Here is a 22,858-nt window from a genome sequence, read left to right on the forward strand (position 1 = left end):
AGTAAACCTCACTCCTCTGAACTCAAGAGATGCTCTAGCAACTGACACTAGGTATTGCAGCCTTTAGCCTCCTTGTTAGTGTCCAACTCCCATGCCGGAGACCCAGGTTCAAGACCCGTGCAGAGCGGGGTGAGTAGGACCTGGGTGAGGGTTTACATTGGTGCCGTGACCCGGGTGGGAGTGAGGTTTACGGGGGTGAGTGTAACGGAGGCTAGCTAGTAGTCACTGTGTAAGTCAACCTCACTCCTCTGATCTCAAGAGATGCTCTAGCGACTGACGCTAGGGGTTGCAGCCTTTAGCCTCCTTGTAAGAGTGTCCGACTCCCACACCGGAGATCCAGGTTCAAGGCCCGCGCAGAGTGGGGTGAGTAGGACATGGGTGAGGGGGTTACAAATGCATCTAACTCAGCAAAATCAGAATGTACTTCTATGGCATATCTGTGAAAACCTTGATTAAAAAAAAAGAACTCCTCTCTGTTGTTTTGTGTAAATGAACTATAATAATCTGACAATTGCGATCTTGAATCGATTAATTAGCATAAGTTATTATTCTACCACCTGTGTGTGACCATGGCTGCGTCCGAAAGCTTAAAAATGCTGCCTCGGGAAGATGCATTTCAAGGTAGTAAGGTGTCAAGGCATGTCCGAATCCAATGTTAGCTTCACTCCCTGTCTCCTGAGATACCTTCATCTGATCGATTTTTGAAGGCAGCATAGATGTATCCTCTGCTGCCTTTGATACACAACAATCTTGTGCTTGCCATTCTGTAACAGTTGAGCTAAAAAAAATAAAGATGCCATCTGAAAGTTGTGGTTGGTGGTCAGTTTGTGTGTAAATGTACATTTTTGACCAATGTTTTCCACTTCTGATGTCAATTACTATTGAAGTAATTAAATATTTGCTTAGTCATCACTCTTGCTGTAGATCATTAAGCGAAATCAGTTTCGTAAGGTCACCTTCGTGCGCAAATGCTGCCTACAAAGTCATTGCCTGATAAGGCAGTGAAGCAACAAGTTTTCGGACACAGCACACGTTACTACAGTCGTGACTAGCTAGTTAATTTCTCCAACGATGCATCGTACTATGGTAGCTAAGCAGGGAGTTATGTCGTTGTATGAGAAACACACCCGTTTCCCATACAATGGCGTGGCTTGCTGCTTAACAACCATATGGTTTTCCCACAATGTTGGGGAAACTAACTAGCTAGTCATGAGTGTTTCCTGAAAAGCTTTGTCGCATATCTGTCGTTTGAACCACACTGGTTCATCGATATAGTTAATGACTTCACACAGGTGGTGGAGTAATAACTTCTGCTAATCTGTTCTAGATCAAATTTATGTCAGATTATTACTTTAATAATTTAATGAACATGACAGCTTTTTTGTTCTCAGTTGTTTTGCTTTATTTCCAGATGTTTCATTCAACCGCAGGTTTCCTCTTACATCACTCCAGTGTTCCCTCAGCTTACTAGAGCACGTAACACATATGCGCACTCTTCAAAAACAGTCCTTTAATTCTCTTGACAAACTAAAAGACATGGAATGGTATTTGTATATATTTGGAATGAAAGGTATAGAATACTGCATGCTTATTTTGCTCAAGATCATGATCTATGTCTATGTCATTCTAACAAGAAACTATACTTCCAACCACACAACTTTGCGATGCTGTTTGCAAATGTCCGTTCAAACTATGGTTTCGGGAAACACCGAATCATTGAACTATGCTGGCAATGATGGAACTTGCGACCATAGTTGGCTAAAAATGCTTTTGTGAAATGCACCTCTGAACAAGAACTCTGATTTAATGACATTTGAAGGCAACATTATCGCCCCCTTGAGGTTTGTTACTGCCACATAAAAGCAAGAGTACTCACTTGCAATGTATTGGACAATGCATTTGCATACTTGCATAAAGTATGTTTTTGGCCTTAGCTGTCCTGCGCTTGTAAACAACAGTGTGAATCAAGCTACCCTCCTCATCCTCTCCACAATACACTTCAGCGAGTCAGCATGGTGCCAATTAGTATGTTTGAGGCAAACATATGCCCCTCCTTTTGTTTTGGATAAAAGCATATAGATGGTATAAATTACAGAGGACAAAAGATTGCTGAGTGTTTGTATGTAAATGTTTAATTAACCCGTGTCTTGATGATTGGGATGGTATAGAGCGCGGGTATTAATCCACTAATAGGACGAGCGACTGCAGAGGGAAGCACACACAGCATGACATATTAATTGGAAACAGCGTGATGTTTCACTTACATACATTAACATAGCCAGTAATTCACAGTCTAATAGGATGTTTGTGTTTGTGCTTTCTCCAGCTATTCTGGGGATAATAATTCTTACAGCAGGTTCTGTCAAAATTTCTAAGCTCTAACAAAAAATAAAAATAATTTGTAAAATCACATTAAAAATTAAAAACCTAAAAAGTATTTCTTATTTTTATTATTTGAATGCACATGTAGAATATACAAAATATATTTATTTTATGTATTGGTTTATATAAATAGGGACTTAGAATCATATTTTGAAAATAGCTGAAAATATGCATTGTACATATAGAGAATATAGCATATGCTAATTTGCATTAAAGGTCCCATCTTCTCTCTCTCTCTAAAAAAACAATTGACAATCTAAATGATTATAACAATAATCTATTTCAATAATTTTAAATCAATAATTTCAAATATGCATACAGCTCTGGTTTGTTTTAAATCAGTGCCTAACCACCACATATTACAAACAAATCCATTTCCAGCAATTCTTTAACAATTTTTTATTATGGATTCATTACATGTAGGAACCCTGAAAGGCCTTCTCTAAGAAGACCCATTTAGGCGCATATGTGTATTTGATTAGTTTTATATTTACTTTAATATTCACATAAATATATGGATAATTCCTGATCACATTTGATAACCCACAGAATGCTTAAGATGAGGTAAGTCGTGTTTCCACATCTCGGGCTTGCCTAAATCACAAAGCCATGAAGAAGGGCACAACGATTCCGTCTCTAAGGAGCATGTTGTTTTGCCTCCGAGGTATGAGTTGGGTTCAACGAATTTTTTTTTTTTTATTTAATCACAGTGTGCATGCGTTTGGCGGAGATGGCAATTATTAGCACCAAAACCCGCCGTCCTTACCGCGTGTGACGTGTTCCCCAGGGCAGTTGAGACAGGGGCACGTGGGGCAGCCTTTCCCGCCATGAAAGACCTGACAGATTCACCTAGAGAAAAATGCAGCAGTTGATAGTTACCAAGGTTACCTTTATTAGAAACTAAACATGTTCACATGCTAAATTTCTGATAGTGAATTGATAAATGTGATAAATGCGTAAAAGTCTGCTCTACAGGCCCGTTTTCCCCGACAAAACACACTTTTCAAGGACCACATGCTATTTAGTAGGCTTGCTATGCTGCGCATTCACTCCAAAACTTTGTTGTTTTAAATATTTGCCTCCTCATGCTAATAGACAAACACCCTTTGACATATCACACACAATGAAATCTTCATGAATATTTAATAGAATTAAATATAAAGACTCCACGACTTGTTTCTGCTCTCGCGCTACTGTTTGCTCCCCTGCAGATAGCAACATAAAAGCTAACCTCAGCTAGTCACAGAAAACACTGCTCTTTGAGTCCGCTATTCTGAGCGAGCGGAGCAGAATAAAAACAGCTAGCGCTCGAAAACTTCATTTTAAAGTCAACACAGGTATATAAAGGAACTAAGATAAGTAGATTTGAAAATAAAACAACGACAAAAAGCTAAACAAACTCCTCCCTTATTGAGTAAACATGTGTTGACAACACTTCGTCACCGTGGCTCTCCTTTCTCGCGCTTTTCAAGGTGGCCTATTTCGCCTGTTCTTAATGTCAACAACCTTATAAGTATTAAAAATGGTATAATGATTATGAATTAGACGACCTGATCAATTATTCATACTTATCACGAATTCAGCCTTCCTAAACAATTATAGTTTTGCCGAACGACAGCGCGCGAAGCGCTTCCCGCTATTTTCTGAGCGCTCAGGGAGACAAGGTGACGTGGGAAGGCGCCGTTTGTGGGAGGAAGGATGAACCCTGAGGAGATTTTCAGGGAGAGAAATGATACGCTCTTTTCACAGCCGTCTCGGAAGTACGCGAGAGATCATATTGTCAAGTCTTTGCGTGTCTTCTTGCTTCTTTTGTTTTCTCCTCGCATTCAAAATAATCCCCCAAGCCTACAGCAATCAGTGCAGCGCACGTCCGATTCAGACGGGAAGCGTCGAGGACGGGGTGGGTCCCTGGTCCCGCGCACCAGGGGAAAGTGACAGCCTGTCTAATTGGGACTAATCAAGCAACTGGGCGCGCGCAGAGACTGTCGCGATCAGAAAAGAAGCGACATTGACCCACAGAAATAGGTACCGCCGTAGGCTGCGTTCATATAACAGCGCGGCTGCATATTAGATCCACCTGCCTTTGCTAGCGTAGATTCATCTCTTTGGTCAATAACAAAAAGGAGAGCGAGCGAGAGAGAGAGAGAGCGCGCGCGCGAATGAGAGAAAGAGATGCATTGAAAAGAGCCACGCTTGACAAATTTCCCACCGCACATTAAAAAGGAGCCGTTCTGAGGATAATGCTACATTATTCTTTTTTATTCTTTCACTCAGAGCTATTGCTTTGAATTACAGAGGAATCTTTGTTAAGAATAAGACGGAGAGGAATCAAAAATTCATCAGAGAGAGTTCACGATGGGCTGAGGAGAATGTATTTTTGTGCTGGAACCAACATTTGCGAAAGTTCCATCTCCTTAAGCAATTATTAGCGGTGATAGTTTGACATGCTCAAGAGTTGTCAACAACTGACTTTAAACAAAGTACAAAGCAGAAATAAACAGAGCCTGGGGCGAAATTAACTTGGGGACCAGCCGCTCTATGAATTATAAATGGCTATCCATTACCACGGCGAATGGTGATACCAGGAGGCCTCGTCAGTGCGGAATACAGTTGTGAAGGGTGTGAAACAAAGCAGGCGGTGAGAAAATGAACTAAACACTGTGTTTTGTGTGTTGTAAAAGATATAGCAAATGAATGACCCTTACTGAGTGGATGAACTTTCCATAACCGTGGCACACTTCTCAGTAGAAGACACTGCATCCATTTATTCACATTTTCAAGAATATTTTAACACTGAGACTTTTAAACTGATGCAGTATAAATGTACTTTATAGCTATTAGCTTTGGTGGCAATTTAGGTAGAAAACCGGATACACTGCATAGCATGCAGTATGGTAGATTATTATGCAATTATGTATATAATGTTATACATTATTTATTATTGTTGTGTGAAATTGTTATTCACTCATTCATGCACAACATTTACACTGGCCTCATGCGTTTCTACAGTGGAACATTTTTAATCTTCTTCATTAGCAGGTTGATCAAGAAAGGTTCCCACCTCTAGAGGTTCAGGATTTGTACTGTGAAAGAACACATACCTTCAGAGCATTTCACTTTCCTTTTAATCTCAGGATACAGCAGTGGCACACATATTGACCCCTGTCAACAAAGAACTGGGAGAAGACTCACCCCCAGAGGTGGATCTGTTGAAGATATATGAAAGCCAAAGCGGTCAACATTGATAAAAGCTATCAGCCATTTCAACTCGACAAGGGACCCGTGACTGCAGGACATCTGTGAGAGGGTGAACGACTTGATTGGCACCAGGGATAGAACTTAAATTCCCAGTTTTCCGTCCCCGCAGAACTCCACCAAAGGCATTTTAGGCCGACCAACCGTATCCTGAGACGTCTCATTAATGGGAAAAAGAGATACAGGAACTAAAGAACATGTAGCAGGTACTCCCAGCTGGCATGTAGCAGGAGGCTTTTTACATAATTTAAAAGTGAAACTTTCATATCAGACATTTTCAATTCAAAAGTGTACGGATTTATTCGGCCTGATTGTCTGTGGAGAACGAAAACCATCCCTGATGAAAAGCCAGATATCTTTTTGCTACACCTCTGCAAACTTCAAAAAGGCTGTAAATACAGTCGGTACAAAAACACTTGAGAGAAAAAACAAAACTTCTGACTTCATTTGAAGTAAACCCAACATTTGCTCTCAAAGTAATAAAGGATCAACAACCTACTACTACGATTGACGGGTCTCGGTAATTACTGCTTCCGCGCTCGTGTAATCGCATTACGATGTGTTAACCAATATATTTATTTATCATTATTCTGTTTAGATTCCCATCTAAAAACACAACCCATCTTCAAAAGTAGCTGTGATGCTCGCTTCGCTGTAGCCTAGTATATTTGAGGTGACTTGAAACAGTGTCATGCAAATGGCACGCACTTAAACAACAAACCCTAAAGGTGTTGTTTTGGAAGTAAAAAATATATATCCGCAGTTTGTTTTGAATTAAAAGTCGCTGCAAAAATAAATAGTAGCAGTAAACAGCATTAAGGACAGTGCAATGGCATTACAGTGCCCTATACAATGTATTTATTTATTCTGCACAGAATTATTTATGATCAATTCATATATGCGATACGAATGCCTTGATGCCTTTGACAGTGATTAGAGGCTTAAAATATGTCTCAAAAAGAAAGAGACAGGCCAAGACAATGGTCAAAACAATACGTCGCATAAGACTGAGCGTCTTTGTAGACACCTAATAGTCCGTTATGCCTCCAAGACATGAAGATGGAAGGTTTGAAGACCAAAAGGCACGCATGTGTTTTGCATATGCATTGCGATTGCGCCAGTGCGGGTAAGGAGGGGTCCAAGCATGAGTGACGGCCGTCATCTTACAGTCATTTTGTTCATAATTAAAATGAACACTTTGTTCTATTATCCATGAGAAACCATCAATGAGTTAACAGACTACCTCTACCAGCCTTTCTTTGGTCAAACCTGTCAAACGCCTCTCCACACTTGAAGGGATGCTAACTCTACGACTCCACATCAGGTAATTACCACTACACACTTCACACCAGCTTTGGGCAGCTCCCAGAAGTATTTGCATTTTTATGTATAATTGGCCCCAAACATGGCAGTTTGATGCCATGAGGACTTTAGAGGAGGGACAGATGGTGAAACGTCGTAGCGAAATGCAGCGTTCCTCATTCATCTGTGCTTCGCTTGTGCATGAAAGCATACGATGCTGTCGCGGAGCTCTTTTTGATTGATTATTCAAAACAAAACTCCACAGCACGAAGCCCAGCGTTGAGCCACTGAGAAGTACTCAAATAGCAAAGGAGTGCAGGGGTCTGAGGAGGTTTTTTTTTTTTTTTTTTTTTTGAAGAGCTGACTAGCCAACGGCGAGCATATCCTTATGCTTTTAGATCCTGTTTTAATCTTTCCCCTGGTTTTAATGATCTGCTTCCTATCCTAGAGTTAAGTTCTTCATATGCCAAGTTCTTGCCTTTACAGAGTGCTCTGAAATGAAATGTAAGCATATATTTATTTTTATAGTTTAAAGGACTCAAGGCTTTGGCAGAAATACACATTTCTGCACTGGAATTAATAAGCATCGTGACACTTGAGCACTAGCCAAAGAGGCTGCAACTAGACTCACATTTCTGTTTTGGTTTTGCTTTCTCAACCTATCCTGAACACTTTTAATTATTTCTCAATAAAATTTCAGAGCAATAAAGCTGAACTATATAATTTCTGTCACTTTCAACCACTTCTGTCCTGATTTCTTCAAGGGGAGGGTCATATGGGTTGGTAAATGTATAGTTTTTTCAGATCTTTTGATGTAATGGACAAAATAAGCTTGCACAATTTACGTATGAACACGCACAGAGGTGAAGGAAAACATATGGAGAGCAGCAGCTTGTGCATCTTTGTTTCTGCTCTGACGCTGCAAGACCACGCAGAACACTGTGAGTGAGTGTTAGAAATCAGGAATGGTGAGAGAACATTGTGCTTGGTACATTTTTCATCTTCAAACCAAACTTGGGTCTTCAGCTGATATAGTTTAAATTCCGCCTGGCTAGTGTGCTTCCCATAATGTTTACGCGTTAGGTCAGTAGGAGAGTAGGTGGTCTTTTGCACTGTTCAAACACATTCGACCACATGAATGTTTACACTACGAAAGCAATCTGGTCGAATGCGCTTTCGACTACCTCTGGAAGTGGTCTAAAGTGGACAAGCTCAAAGCGTTTTAGACCCTGTTTACACCTGTATTTAGCATTGTCCACTTGTGATCCGATCGACTAAAACACATCTTAACTCTCAGGGGTCGGCGGTCGCACCGGCAATACCACCTCGGTTTTTTCCAGTGCGAAAGAGACTCAAAATACTCTGTCAATTTTGGACATACAAATAAGAGTTATACAGCATTCAAATCTGTGGAATATCTTCTTTTATTTGTGCACACTTGCAGTAAAAAGTACAAACATGATGCACAATCTGTCATCTCTCTCTGAATGAAGTCCATTCTGATACCCCTGACAGCAACATAGTGTCGGCCCAGATCCGGCCCACATCTGGTCCGCGTGTAATCCACTTGTACCAGATGTGGGCCACACTATGTTGCTGTCTGGGACTCCTCAGAAAATGAACTGTAACTTAGAGAATACTTGACTACTACACATATGTCTAAAGAAATGTTGAAATGACTTGTATCATTTAAAACCTGACAAATCAAAAAACAAATATTCTCTGTTTATGTAATCTGTTTGAAAATAGTCGTTTGCGACCTCATTATCCGCTAATGCGGCCAAGCCCATGGACAGTGCGCACTATTCAAACGCGAATTCTGAGGCGATCCATGCAAACAAAGTCAACAACGCCTGCATCAACTCGAAAAAATGCATCAAGCTTAGTCAGATTCATGTACTTGCATTATTTTCACATCTGGTAAATATGTAAAAAACTAATTGGCATGACTACAAAATTACTTCAACACTGCAGAAGAAAATATAAGCATAGTTTCCCCCAGAAATTACAACAAAGCAGATCTATAATATATTAATTCATTAATTTTAAGTTTAAATATATTTTTACAAATAATTTTTTCACATCCCATTTTTCTTCCTTGTTGTGAATCTACTCACAATCATAACTGTACAAACAACATGTTCATTCCAATCCAAATTATAAACACTAACCAATGATGTGCCATCATTTCATTTCATTCAAACAAAACACAACTAGTGAATTAAATGATTCACCAAGAACTGTACATAAAAGTAAGACATTCATCCTTTTTCCTCAGACACCCCTATAGTTAAGTTAATCATATACTGCTCAACTTCTCCAGCACAAGAATGAAATATTTATACTTATTCATAATTGGAGAAATAAAAAAGAAATATAGCTGCGAGCAGCGATGGCGGGCCCAAGCCCGGTGGCACCGCCACCCCGGTGGCTTCAGGGCAACTGTGCACAGCGGGCAATAGGCACTTAAAACGGTTAAACATCAAAGGACTATGTCAAATTCACTCCACATTTACTGCACTACAAGGTGCCACTATAGAGCCCCTCCTCCCTGCCCATTTTCAAAGGATTACATGTGCCAAGTTTTAACATTATTCTGATGAATTTTGAAGCAAATCAGGTAAAAATAAGAGGGTGATCTCAATGTATGCTGAAAGTGACACATTTTCTGCTTCCAGTTGGTGGCGCTATGACTTTGAATCACAATAGTCACATCCATGTGATCAGCCTTGTACAACGAAGACTAAGCCGAAGTTTCATCAAAATCAATTAATGTATGCAGAAGTTATAACACTTTGTTTCCCTTTTCTTGCCATAAATTCGTTGCCTCGCCACGGCCAAACCGTTTGAGATATCCAAAATCCGTTTGCAATTAAACAACTTCAATGTGTTAGCAACAAGTTAAAAAAAGCTTGGTGTAAATTGGATAAACCCTGTAGGAGTAGTAGTATAAAATTCATAGCCTGTTTTTTCAAAAAATTAACATTCAAACCAAAATAGCTGACTTCCTGTTGGTCGGAGCTAATGAATGTAAATTAGAAAATTGTCCGGCTTGATGAGAACAATATGTGTACCAAGTTTGGTGACTGTAGGAAAAACAAACCCCCCCACTTTTGTCAAAAGGTGGTGCTACTGAGCCCTCCACCACGCCCATTTCTATGGCTTTGTCCATGTCTACTGGTTGACAATATTGATGTGTGTGTCGAGTTTCATGCAATTTGAAGCATGTTAAGAGCCTCAAAAACACTCAAGAATATTATTACAGTTTGACCTGTTGCCATGGCAACAATATTTCAAATATCAAAAATCCTGTCATAGGTCTACATCTGCTGTGTATTGACATTACACTGATGAAGTTTGAAGCAAATCAGGTAAAAATAAGAGGGTGATCTCAAAACATTTCAAAAAGTGATACACTTCCTGCTGCCAGTTGGTGGCGCTATAACTTTGACTCACAATAGTCACATACATGTGATCAGACTCCTATAACGAACACACTTGTGAAGTTTCATAAAGATCAATATATGTATGCAGACGTTATAACACATTTCCTGTTTCCTTTTTCTCGCCATAAATTCGTTGCCTCGCCACGGACAAACCGTTCGAGATATCAAAAATCCCCTGGCAATTTTTAATCATCAGTGTCTTGACTTCATGCTGACCGAGTTTGGTGGCGATCGGATTAATCGTCTAGGAGGAGTATATCAAATTCCAGAGCATGCGTTTTTCAAACAACCCTTAATAGCTGACTTCCTGTTGGCGTGACGTTTAACTTAGAGCACGAAAGTTGTTCGGCCCGATGAGGTCTATATGTGTACCGAGTTTCAGACTAATACGTGCAAGCGTGTTTAATATATGGACCAAATTTTCAGACCTTTTTCAAGGGGGCGCTGTTGAGCCCCCTGCCACGCCCGGGTACCAGCTTCTGCCCGGCCCTGTTGGCCGCGGATTCCAATGTGTGTGCCAATTTTCAAGAGTTTTTGAGCATGTTAAGGCCCCCAAAAAGCCCCGGAAGACGGAAAAAAAAAAAAAAAAAAAATAATAATAATAAATATAGCTGCGAGCAGCGATGGCGGGCCCAAGCCCGGTGGCACCGCCACCCGGTGGCTTCAGGGCAACTGTGCACAGCGGGCAATAGGCACTTAAAACGGTTAAACATCAAAGGACTATTTCAAATTCACTCCACATTTACTGCACTACAAGGTGCCACTATAGAGCCCCTCCTCCCTGCCCATTTTCAAAGGATTACATGTGCCAAGTTTTAACATTATTCTGATGAATTTTGAAGCAAATCAGGTAAAAATAAGAGGGTCATCTCAATGTATGCTGAAAGTGACACATTTTCTGCTTCCAGTTGGTGGCGCTATGACTTTGAATCACAATAGTCACATCCATGTGATCAGCCTTGTACAACGAAGACTAAGCCGAAGTTTCATCAAAATCAATTAATGTATGCAGAAGTTATAACACTTTGTTTCCCTTTTCTTGCCATAAATTCGTTGCCTCGCCACGGCCAAACCGTTTGAGATATCCAAAATCCGTTTGCAATTAAACAACTTCAATGTGTTAGCAACAAGTTAAAAAAAGTTTGGTGTAAATTGGATAAACCCTGTAGGAGTAGTAGTATAAAATTCATAGCCTGTTTTTTCAAAAAATTAACATTCAAACCAAAATAGCTGACTTCCTGTTGGTCGGAGCTAATGAATGTAAATTAGAAAATTGTCCGGCTTGATGAGAACAATATGTGTACCAAGTTTGGTGACTGTAGGAAAAACAAACCCCCCCACTTTTGTCAAAAGGTGGCGCTACTGAGCCCCTCCACCACGCCCATTTCTATGGCTTTGTCCATGTCTACTGGTTGACAATATTGATGTGTGTGTCGAGTTTCATGCAATTTGAAGCATGTTAAGAGCCTCAAAAACACTCAAGAATATTATTACAGTTTGACCTGTTGCCATGGCAACAATATTTCAAATATCAAAAATCCTGTCATAGGTCTACATCTGCTGTGTATTGACATTACACTGATGAAGTTTGAAGCAAATCAGGTAAAAATAAGAGGGTGATCTCAAAACATTTCAAAAAGTGATACACTTCCTGCTGCCAGTTGGTGGCGCTATAACTTTGACTCACAATAGTCACATACATGTGATCAGACTCCTATAACGAACACACTTGTGAAGTTTCATAAAGATCAATATATGTATGCAGACGTTATAACACATTTCCTGTTTCATTTTTCTCGCCATAAATTCGTTGCCTCGCCACGGACAAACCGTTCGAGATATCAAAAATCCCCTGGCAATTTTTAATCATCAGTGTCTTGACTTCATGCTGACCGAGTTTGGTGGCGATCGGATTAATCGTCTAGGAGGAGTATATCAAATTCCAGAGCATGCGTTTTTCAAACAACCCTTAATAGCTGACTTCCTGTTGGCGTGACGTTTAACTTAGAGCACGAAAGTTGTTCGGCCCGATGAGGTCTATATGTGTACCGAGTTTCAGACTAATACGTGCAAGCGTGTTTAATATATGGACCAAATTTTCAGACCTTTTTCAAGGGGGCGCTGTTGAGCCCCCTGCCACGCCCGGGTACCAGCTTCTGCCCGGCCCTGTTGGCCGCGGATTCCAATGTGTGTGCCAATTTTCAAGAGTTTTTGAGCATGTTAAGGCCCCCAAAAAGCCCCGGAAGACGGAAAAAAAAAAAAAAAAAAAAAATATATATATATAGCTGCGAGCAGCGATGGCGGGCCCAAGCCCGGTGGCACCGCCACCCGGTGGCTTCAGGGCAACTGTGCACAGCGGGCAATAGGCACTTAAAACGGTTAAACATCAAAGGACTATGTCAAATTCACTCCACATTTACTGCACTACAAGGTGCCACTATAGAGCCCCTCCTCCCTGCCCATTTTCAAAGGATTACATGTGCCAAGTTTTAACATTATTCTGATGAATTTTGAAGCAAATCAGGTAAAAATAAGAGGGTGATCTCAATGTATGCTGAAAGTGACACATTTTCTGCTTCCAGTTGGTGGCGCTATGACTTTGAATCACAATAGTCACATCCATGTGATCAGCCTTGTACAACGAAGACTAAGCCGAAGTTTCATCAAAATCAATTAATGTATGCAGAAGTTATAACACTTTGTTTCCCTTTTCTTGCCATAAATTCGTTGCCTCGCCACGGCCAAACCGTTTGAGATATCCAAAATCCGTTTGCAATTAAACAACTTCAATGTGTTAGCAACAAGTTAAAAAAAGCTTGGTGTAAATTGGATAAACCCTGTAGGAGTAGTAGTATAAAATTCATAGCCTGTTTTTTCAAAAAATTAACATTCAAACCAAAATAGCTGACTTCCTGTTGGTCGGAGCTAATGAATGTAAATTAGAAAATTGTCCGGCTTGATGAGAACAATATGTGTACCAAGTTTGGTGACTGTAGGAAAAACAAACCCCCCCACTTTTGTCAAAAGGTGGCGCTACTGAGCCCCTCCACCACGCCCATTTCTATGGCTTTGTCCATGTCTACTGGTTGACAATATTGATGTGTGTGTCGAGTTTCATGCAATTTGAAGCATGTTAAGAGCCTCAAAAACACTCAAGAATATTATTACAGTTTGACCTGTTGCCATGGCAACAATATTTCAAATATCAAAAATCCTGTCATAGGTCTACATCTGCTGTGTATTGACATTACACTGATGAAGTTTGAAGCAAATCAGGTAAAAATAAGAGGGTGATCTCAAAACATTTCAAAAAGTGATACACTTCCTGCTGCCAGTTGGTGGCGCTATAACTTTGACTCACAATAGTCACATACATGTGATCAGACTCCTATAACGAACACACTTGTGAAGTTTCATAAAGATCAATATATGTATGCAGACGTTATAACACATTTCCTGTTTCCTTTTTCTCGCCATAAATTCGTTGCCTCGCCACGGACAAACCGTTCGAGATATCAAAAATCCCCTGGCAATTTTTAATCATCAGTGTCTTGACTTCATGCTGACCGAGTTTGGTGGCGATCGGATTAATCGTCTAGGAGGAGTATATCAAATTCCAGAGCATGCGTTTTTCAAACAACCCTTAATAGCTGACTTCCTGTTGGCGTGACGTTTAACTTAGAGCACGAAAGTTGTTCGGCCCGATGAGGTCTATATGTGTACCGAGTTTCAGACTAATACGTGCAAGCGTGTTTAATATATGGACCAAATTTTCAGACCTTTTTCAAGGGGGCGCTGTTGAGCCCCCCTGCCACGCCCGGGTACCAGCTTCTGCCCGGCCCTGTTGGCCGCGGATTCCAATGTGTGTGCCAATTTTCAAGAGTTTTTGAGCATGTTAAGGCCCCCAAAAAGCCCCGGAAGACGGAAAAAAAAAAAAAAAAAAAAAAAAAAAAAAAAAAATATAGCTGCGAGCAGCGATGGCGGGCCCAAGCCCGGTGGCACCGCCACCCCGGTGGCTTCAGGGCAACTGTGCACAGCGGGCAATAGGCACTTAAAACGGTTAAACATCAAAGGACTATGTCAAATTCACTCCACATTTACTGCACTACAAGGTGCCACTATAGAGCCCCTCCTCCCTGCCCATTTTCAAAGGATTACATGTGCCAAGTTTTAACATTATTCTGATGAATTTTGAAGCAAATCAGGTAAAAATAAGAGGGTGATCTCAATGTATGCTGAAAGTGACACATTTTCTGCTTCCAGTTGGTGGCGCTATTACTTTGAATCACAATAGTCACATCCATGTGATCAGCCTTGTACAACGAAGACTAAGCCGAAGTTTCATCAAAATCAATTAATGTATGCAGAAGTTATAACACTTTGTTTCCCTTTTCTTGCCATAAATTCGTTGCCTCGCCACGGCCAAACCGTTTGAGATATCCAAAATCCGTTTGCAATTAAACAACTTCAATGTGTTAGCAACAAGTTAAAAAAAGTTTGGTGTAAATTGGATAAACCCTGTAGGAGCAGTAGTATAAAATTCATAGCCTGTTTTTTCAAAAAATTAACATTCAAACCAAAATAGCTGACTTCCTGTTGGTCGGAGCTAATGAATGTAAATTAGAAAATTGTCCGGCTTGATGAGAACAATATGTGTACCGAGTTTGGTGATTGTAGGAAAAACTAACCCCCCCACTTTTGTCAAAAGGTGGCGCTACTGAGCCCCTCCACCACGCCCATTTCTATGGCTTTGTCCATGTCTACTGGTTGACAATATTGATGTGTGTGTCGAGTTTCATGCAATTTGAAGCATGTTAAGAGCCTCAAAAACACTCAAGAATATTATTACAGTTTGACCTGTTGCCATGGCAACAATATTTCAAATATCAAAAATCCTGTCATAGGTCTACATCTGCTGTGTATTGACATTACACTGATGAAGTTTGAAGCAAATCAGGTAAAAATAAGAGGGTGATCTCAAAACATTTCAAAAAGTGATACACTTCCTGCTGCCAGTTGGTGGCGCTATAACTTTGACTCACAATAGTCACATCCATGTGATCAGACTCCTATAACGAACACACTCGTGAAGTTTCATAAAGATCAATATATGTATGCAGACGTTATAACACATTTCCTGTTTCCTTTTTCTCGCCATAAATTCGTTGCCTCGCCACGGCCAAACCGTTCGAGATATCAAAAATCCCCTGGCAATTTTTAATCATCAGTGTCTTGACTTCATGCTGACCGAGTTTGGTGGCGATCGGATTAATCGTCTAGGAGGAGTATATCAAATTCCAGAGCATGCGTTTTTCAAACAACCCTTAATAGCTGACTTCCTGTTGGCGTGGTGTTTAACTTAGAGCACGAAAGTTGTTCGGCCCGATGAGGTCTATATGTGTACTGAGTTTCATACTAATACGTGCAAGCGTGTTTAATATATGGACCAAATTTTCAGACTTTTTTCAAGGGGGCGCTGTCGAGCCCCCCTGCCACGCCCGGGTACCAGCCTCTCCGGCGTCCTAATGGCCGCGGATTCCAATGTGTGTGCCAATTTTCAAGAGTTTTTGAGCATGTTAAGGCCCCCAAAAAGCCCCGGAAGACGGAAAAAAAAAAAAAAAAAAAAAAAAAAAAAAAAAATAATAATAATCCTTAGAAGAACAAGAGGGCCCTGCGCGAATTTTCGCTTGGGCCCTAATAAAAAAAGACAATCAAAAATGAAGGTGAACAGTCACGCTGTCATTATTATCAGCCAAATTGTTAAGGTCTGAATTTTAAAGCATTTCTTCTTGATTTCCCAATGTCCCATACAGGCCTACAGATCTTTGGTCCTCTTAAAATATGTTTATAATGAAGGGCCCTCACAAGGAGGCTGTCTAACATTATTAGCATGCTTGGCCTTTTTATCCTACCTGCCCCCCTCAGGCTCCAAGTACACCTGATTTGGTTTTTCTCTCTATCTCTCTCTGCCATAGCCCAGCAATACTTCAAAAACGAACCCTTCAAAAAAGGGTGGAACAGTTAGCATATTCCCCCCCCCAAAAAAGAAAGAACAGATCTTAGCATAGGCCATGATTAAACATAGGGATCAGAGTACGTAGAGCGAAATGAAAATTTTAAAATGCCCATGTCTTGGATCTGAGGTGTCATTAGCATTGTTACAAAAGATCAAGATGAGAGAGAACAAAATGAGATTCACTAGTACACGAGTGCTGATAAGCCAAAGATTTCATATTTCAGAAAGTGCTAATGACTAATTGCATTCATACAAAGCTCTTATTATCACATCTACTATTAGCTTAATATTTCTTATAAACCATTACATTACATACACTATTATCTTTATTTACACTATACCGTTCAAAAGTTTGGAATCAATACGATTTTTTGTTATTCAGCAAGGCAAATAATTTTATCAAAAGTGACAGTAAAGACATTTATAATGTTACATTTATAATGTTAAAGGGTTTCTATTTCATTAAATACTGTTTATTTTTAAATTTTTATCAAAGAATCCTGAAAAAAAGTTTCCATTCAAATATTACACAGCACAAAAGTGTTTTCAACATTGATGATAATAGGAAATATTTATTGAGCAGCAAATCATCATATTAGAATGATTTCTGAAGGATCATGTGACACTGATGCTGAAAATTCAGCGTTGCATCACAGGAATAAATTATATTTTAAAATATATTCAGATAGAAAACAGTTATCTTAAATGTTAATAATATATCACAATATTTCTGTTTTTACTGTATTTTTGATTAAATAAATGCAGTCATGTGTACAGTAGTGTGTACAGTGGGTACGGAAAGTATTCAGACCCCCTTAAATTTTTCACTCTTTGTTATATTGCAGCCATTGCTAAAATCATTTAAGTTCATTTTTTTCCTCATTAATGTACACACAGCACCCCATATTGACAGAAAAACAGAATTGTTGACATTTTTGCAGATTAAAAAAGAAAAACTGAAATATCACATGGTCCTAAGTATTCAGACCCTTTGCTCAGTATTTAGTAGAAGCACCCTTTTGATCTAATACAGCCATGAGTCTTTTTGGGAAAGATGCAACAAGTTTTTCACACCTGGATTTGGGGATCCTCTGCCATTCCTCCTTGCAGATCCTCTCCAGTTCTGTCAGGTTGGATGGTAAACGTTGGTGGACAGCCATTTTTAGGTCTCTCCAGACATGCTCAATTGGGTTTAAGTCAGGGCTCTGGCTGGGCCATTCAAAAACAGTCACGGAGTTGTTGTGAAGCCACTCCTTCGTTATTTTAGCTGTGTGCTTAGGGTCATTGTCTTGTTGGAAGGTAAACCTTCAGCCCAGTCTGAGGTCCTGAGCACTCTGGAGAAGGTTTTCGTCCAGGATATCCCTGTACTTGGCCGCATTCATCTTTCCCTCGATTGCAACCAGTCGTCCTGTCCCTGCAGCTGAAAAACACCCCCACAGCATGATGCTGCCACCACCATGCTTCACTGTTGGGACTGTATTGGACAGGTGATGAGCAGTGCCTGGTTTTCTCCACACATACCGCTTAGAATTAAGGCCAAAAAGTTCTATCTTGGTCTCATCAGACCAGAGAATCTTATTTCTCACCATCTTGGCAAACTCCATGCGGGCTTTCACGTGTCTTGCACTGAGGAGAGGCTTCCGTCGGGACACTCTGCCATAAAGCCCTGACTGGTGGAGGGCTGCAGTGATGGTTGACTTTCTACAACTTTCTCCCATCTCTCGACTGCATCTCTGGAGCTCAGCCACAGTGATCTTTGGGTTCTTCTTTACCTCTCTCACCAAGGCTCTTCTCCCCCAATAGCTCAGTTTGGCCGGACGGCCAGCTGTAGGAAGGGTTCTGGTCGTCCCAACGTCTTCCGTTTAAGGATTATGGAGGCCACTGTGCTCTTAGGAACCTTAAGTGCAGCAGAATTTTTTTTTTTTTTTTGTAACCTTGGCCAGATCTGTGCCTTGCCACAATTCTGTCTCTGAGCTCTTCAGGCAGTTCCTTTGACCTCATGATTCTCATTTGCTCTGACATGCACTGTGAGCTGTAAGGTCTTATATAGACAGGTGTGTGACTTTCCTAATCAAGTCCAATCAGTATAATCAAACACAGCTGGACTCAAATGAAGGTGTAGAACCATCTCAAGCATGATCAGAAGAAATGGACAGCACCTGAGTTAAATATATGAGTGTCACAGCAAAGGGTCTGAATACTTAGGACCATGTGATATTTCAGTTTTTCTTTTTTAATAAATCTGCAAAAATGTAAACAATTCTGTGTTTTTCTGTCAATATGGGGTGCTGTGTGTACATTAATGAGGAAAAAAATGAACTTAAATGATTTTAGCAAATGGCTGCAATATAACAAAGAGTGAAAAATTTAAGGGGGTCTGAATACTTTCTCTACCCACTGTACGTGTATGGGCTTATATTTGTGAGGATGCTGATATTTAGAATAACAGTATGTTTGTGGCGCTCCAGACAAGAGTATGCTTGCGGTGGATAGAACAGAATGACCTCTACTGACGATGTCATCTGTGTGCACTAACTACATTAGTGAGTTTAGGTGCAAAGTGTATATGTGTCTTGGAAGAGGTAGAAAACCTCAGGCATTTGTGAGCGTGGTTTTTGTCCTCTTTTTGTGTGGGTATATCATGCTGCATGTTATTATTTACAAAGAGTGTTAATTAACATCCCTTTTAAATTCCCTGTTGTAGTTTGTATTTGCAGTGCTGACAGATAAAGTAGTTTAGCTGTGCATACCGCTTCGGGACAGGAAAACAAAACTGGTGATGCTTCTGTTTTTTTCCTGTATTTTACCCCTTGTGTGGGATCTGTTGATTAATTATGAAGCAAGAAAGGTAAACCATATTTAAAACCACAACAAAATGGTTTGCCAACCACATTTTCTTTCCAGTGTTTACATATACTAACTATTGAAACAGGAAGCTGGGGCAGGATATAAAGAGTGCAACATTGCTCGTCCACTTTTTCAGTGGCCTTGGTTCTGAAAATATTTTTCCTATACGGATTTAAAAAAAAAGTGTCTGTGTTAAAGAGTTAAAAGTTATAAGTCATGAACCAAACAAACCAGCTATGAGGTAAATGGAAGCTTGTTTCCACCGTGGAATAAAAACAAAGGTCCCACTTTATATTAAGTGGCCTTAACTACTATGTACTTACATTTAAATTAATCATTTGATACAATGCACTTATTGTGTACATACATGTTTTTACACTGTACTTATATTTTAAAAACACCTGCATGTAATTACATCTGTAATTAATTTCTGTAATTACATTTATAATTACACTGTTGACCCATCCCTTATACCCTTAAACCTACCCTTAAACCTACCCATACCACCAAAGCTTTCCCTAACCTTACCCGTATCCACCTCAATAGCAGAAAAAGTGCTTTGCAATTCAACATCAACCCAATAAGTACATTGTACTTATTTTTTTTATGTAAGTACATAGTAGTTAAGGCCACCTAATATAAAGTGGGACCAAAACAAAAAACAAAAACAAAAACAAAACAAAAAACAAAGTAATTGTGAGTTTTTATCTCAACTGAGGGGAAAAAAGCCAGAACTCTGAGAAAAAATAATAGTGATTTTTTTATCTTACAATTATGACATTTTTCCTCACAATTTTGAGTTCAAATTTCACAATTTAGATTTTATATCTTACAATTGCAAATTTAATATTGCAATTCTGACTTTTTTCTTGCAATTGTGAGTTTGTCTTAGAATTCCATGGAAAAAGCATTCAAATATTTAAGTAGTTTGAGAGCATAGAGAAATTGACTTCAGCAGGGTCAAGCTGTCCTGCTTAAAAAAAAAAGCCACTAGCCACTTCCTGGTTTTGGAAAGTAAATAGCAGCAAAAGCAAAACACATCTAATCGGAGACAAGTGGTATTTATATTCTCATTTTAAAGCATTTGACAAAAACAATTTTTTAAATGTTTATGTGCTATACTGTAGGTTAATTGTGTCAATTTTTAGAAGTAAATATCGTACAGACAAAAAAACAACAATGGTCCTAAAATGGACTTATGTGTGTTCTGTCTATGATGGAGGAGGTGATATTTTGGTGACATCTGGGATAATTACCTTTTATAATATATAAAGATTCATACATCACAAAAGTGTATTTTCATGCTGACATCTGCCATAAGAAACAGCGATAAGAGTTTTCACACAGTTTAAGTAGAGGACGCTTTGTGCTGTCTCCCTCTGACAGTTTTCTGAAAAGAGAAGAAGGAAAACATGTGTTTAAACCCATTTTTTTTTTTTTTCCTTTTCCTCCGGGTTCTCCAGAGAATGAAGAGCTGGTAGCCATTTTGAAATGTGCTGGTTCAGGATCAGTGTGCGTATCCCAGGGCAGCACTTTGATCAGTCCTATACCTCCAGACTTCACCTGCAGGTGATGCCGTGTGTTGTGGTCTCAGTGGTCCATAAGCACTCCCCGCACCCACCTAGAGATTTCTGATGAAGCAAGGTTCTTCCAAACACTGTACTTGTCGGGTTGGTCTTCTCTAATATAAAGTTCATAATTAGTTGGGTTTTTTTTCTGCAAAAAAATTGCTTTGGTGTTCAGAGTAGTTTTTCCCGGTATTGCTATGTGGTTGCTAGAGTGCTCTGAGTGGTTTATGCTGTGTTGCTATGCAGTTGTTTTATGGCGTTGATATGTAGTTGCTTAGGTGTTCTTAATGGGTGTTCGTGTGTTGCTATTGTAACAGATGCCAGCTAGTAAGAGCTGTGCGAGTAAACCTCACTCCCCTGGCCTCAAGAGGCGCACTAGAGGCTGTGGTCTTTATTGCCCTTATTAGTACCCCGCCTTCCATGCTGGAAACGCCAGTTTGAATCCCATTTGGAGCGGTGCAGGATTAAACCGGAAGGGTTAAATTGGTGCCGTGACCTGGATGGTAATGAGGTTTGGGGCGTGAGTGTTACGGATGCCAGCTAGTAGGGATGTGACAAGACAGGTATCTCACGAGACGAGATGAGACTTGAGATTGAGTTCACGAGACGAGACAAGATTTTTACACACTATTTTTAAGAAATCCTCAATGGGGACATACATGACTAGAAAAGATATTTTGCAGGTGTATTTGAAATGTTTTAACTAATCATCTTGTAATCAATGTCATTTCAGTTCTACTTTCTGAGTATGAATTATCATATGCAGTAAAAGACAACAATACTCAAGCACTGTAAAAGGTTTTGCCACAAACTCAACTGACTTGACTTCTCTTCTGTATGATTTCAGTCTCTTCAGACCTTACTGTACATGATTTATGAGCTTCTACAACTTTCGACCTCCTAACTGAACTCCTTTCCACAAACTGATCATAGAAATAAACAGTGTAAATAAAAATGGTAACACTTTACAATAAGCTCTCATTTATTAACATTAATGTATTAACCAACATCAACTAACAATGAGCAATATATTTGCTACAGTATTTATTAATCTTTGTTTATGTTAGTTAATAAAAATAGTCATTAATTGTTAGTTCATGATAGTTCACAGTGCATTAACTAATGTTAACAAATGAAACCTTGTTGTATGTGCTTAATAAGATTAAGAGAAAACTGTTATTCATTTTTAAGGTAACACTTTACAATAAGTGCAACCATAATCGCACTCTCTCAATATTCAAAGTGCAAATAAGACAAATTGTCCTTTGATACAGAGCTAAGAGATGGTTACAACTACACAGCCCAGCCTAAAATAGCTTTCATATTGAGAGATATTTGCATTCATCAGAGAGCCGCTTTCAAAATGCGGGGTATTGAAATCACGTTTGAATGCGCGTTCGCGTTTACTTTCACTTTCGCGATCGTGCGTACTCTGTAAATTTGGAGCGGCGGCGACCATTATCCAACTGAATTAAATGTTTTTTTATTTAAATACAAAGCAAAACGATAGTGGAGGCGTAATGTAAAGGTAGCGGTGGCATATTCTTTCCTTATCATCCTAACCACTCTGTCATGGCAACATCACGAGACTACTTTTTGCCTCGACGAGAAATCTCGTCACATTTTAGTCTCGCGAGATCTCGTGACACCCCTACCAGCTAGTAAGAGCTGTCTGAGTAAACCTCACTCCCCTGGCTTCAAGAGGTGCACTAGAGGCTGTGGTCTTTATTGCCCTTATTAGCACCCCGTCTTCTATGCTGGAAACACCAGTTTGAATCCCATTTGGAGCGGTGCAAGTAGAACCGGAGGGGTTAAATTGGTGCCGTGACCCGGATGGGAGTGAGGTTTAGGGGGGTGAGTGTTACGGATGCCAGCTAGTAAGAGCTGTGCAAGTAAACCTCACTCCCCTGGCCTCAAAAGGTGCACTAGAGGCTGCGCTCTTTATTGCCCTTGTTAGTGCCCCCGCCTTCCATGTTGGAAACACCAGTTTGAATCCCATTCGGAGCAGTGTGAGCAGAACTGGAGGGTTGACATTGGTGCCA

General features: G+C 39.9%; 1 long non-coding RNA gene across 1 annotated transcript in view; it reads right to left on the minus strand.

The window, feature by feature from the left end:
- LOC125247363 overlaps positions 1 to 22,858 on the minus strand; it is a 63,337-nt gene that overhangs the window by 25,418 nt on the left and 15,061 nt on the right. Inside the window, exon 2 of the long non-coding RNA XR_007180067.1 lies at positions 3,149 to 3,231. This is a non-coding gene — a long non-coding RNA (uncharacterized LOC125247363). The remainder of the gene's footprint in view (positions 1 to 3,148; positions 3,232 to 22,858) is intronic.

The sequence above is a fragment of the Megalobrama amblycephala genome, linkage group LG15 (genome assembly GCF_018812025.1).
Source record: "Megalobrama amblycephala isolate DHTTF-2021 linkage group LG15, ASM1881202v1, whole genome shotgun sequence".
Taxonomy (NCBI): Eukaryota; Metazoa; Chordata; class Actinopteri; order Cypriniformes; family Xenocyprididae; genus Megalobrama; species Megalobrama amblycephala.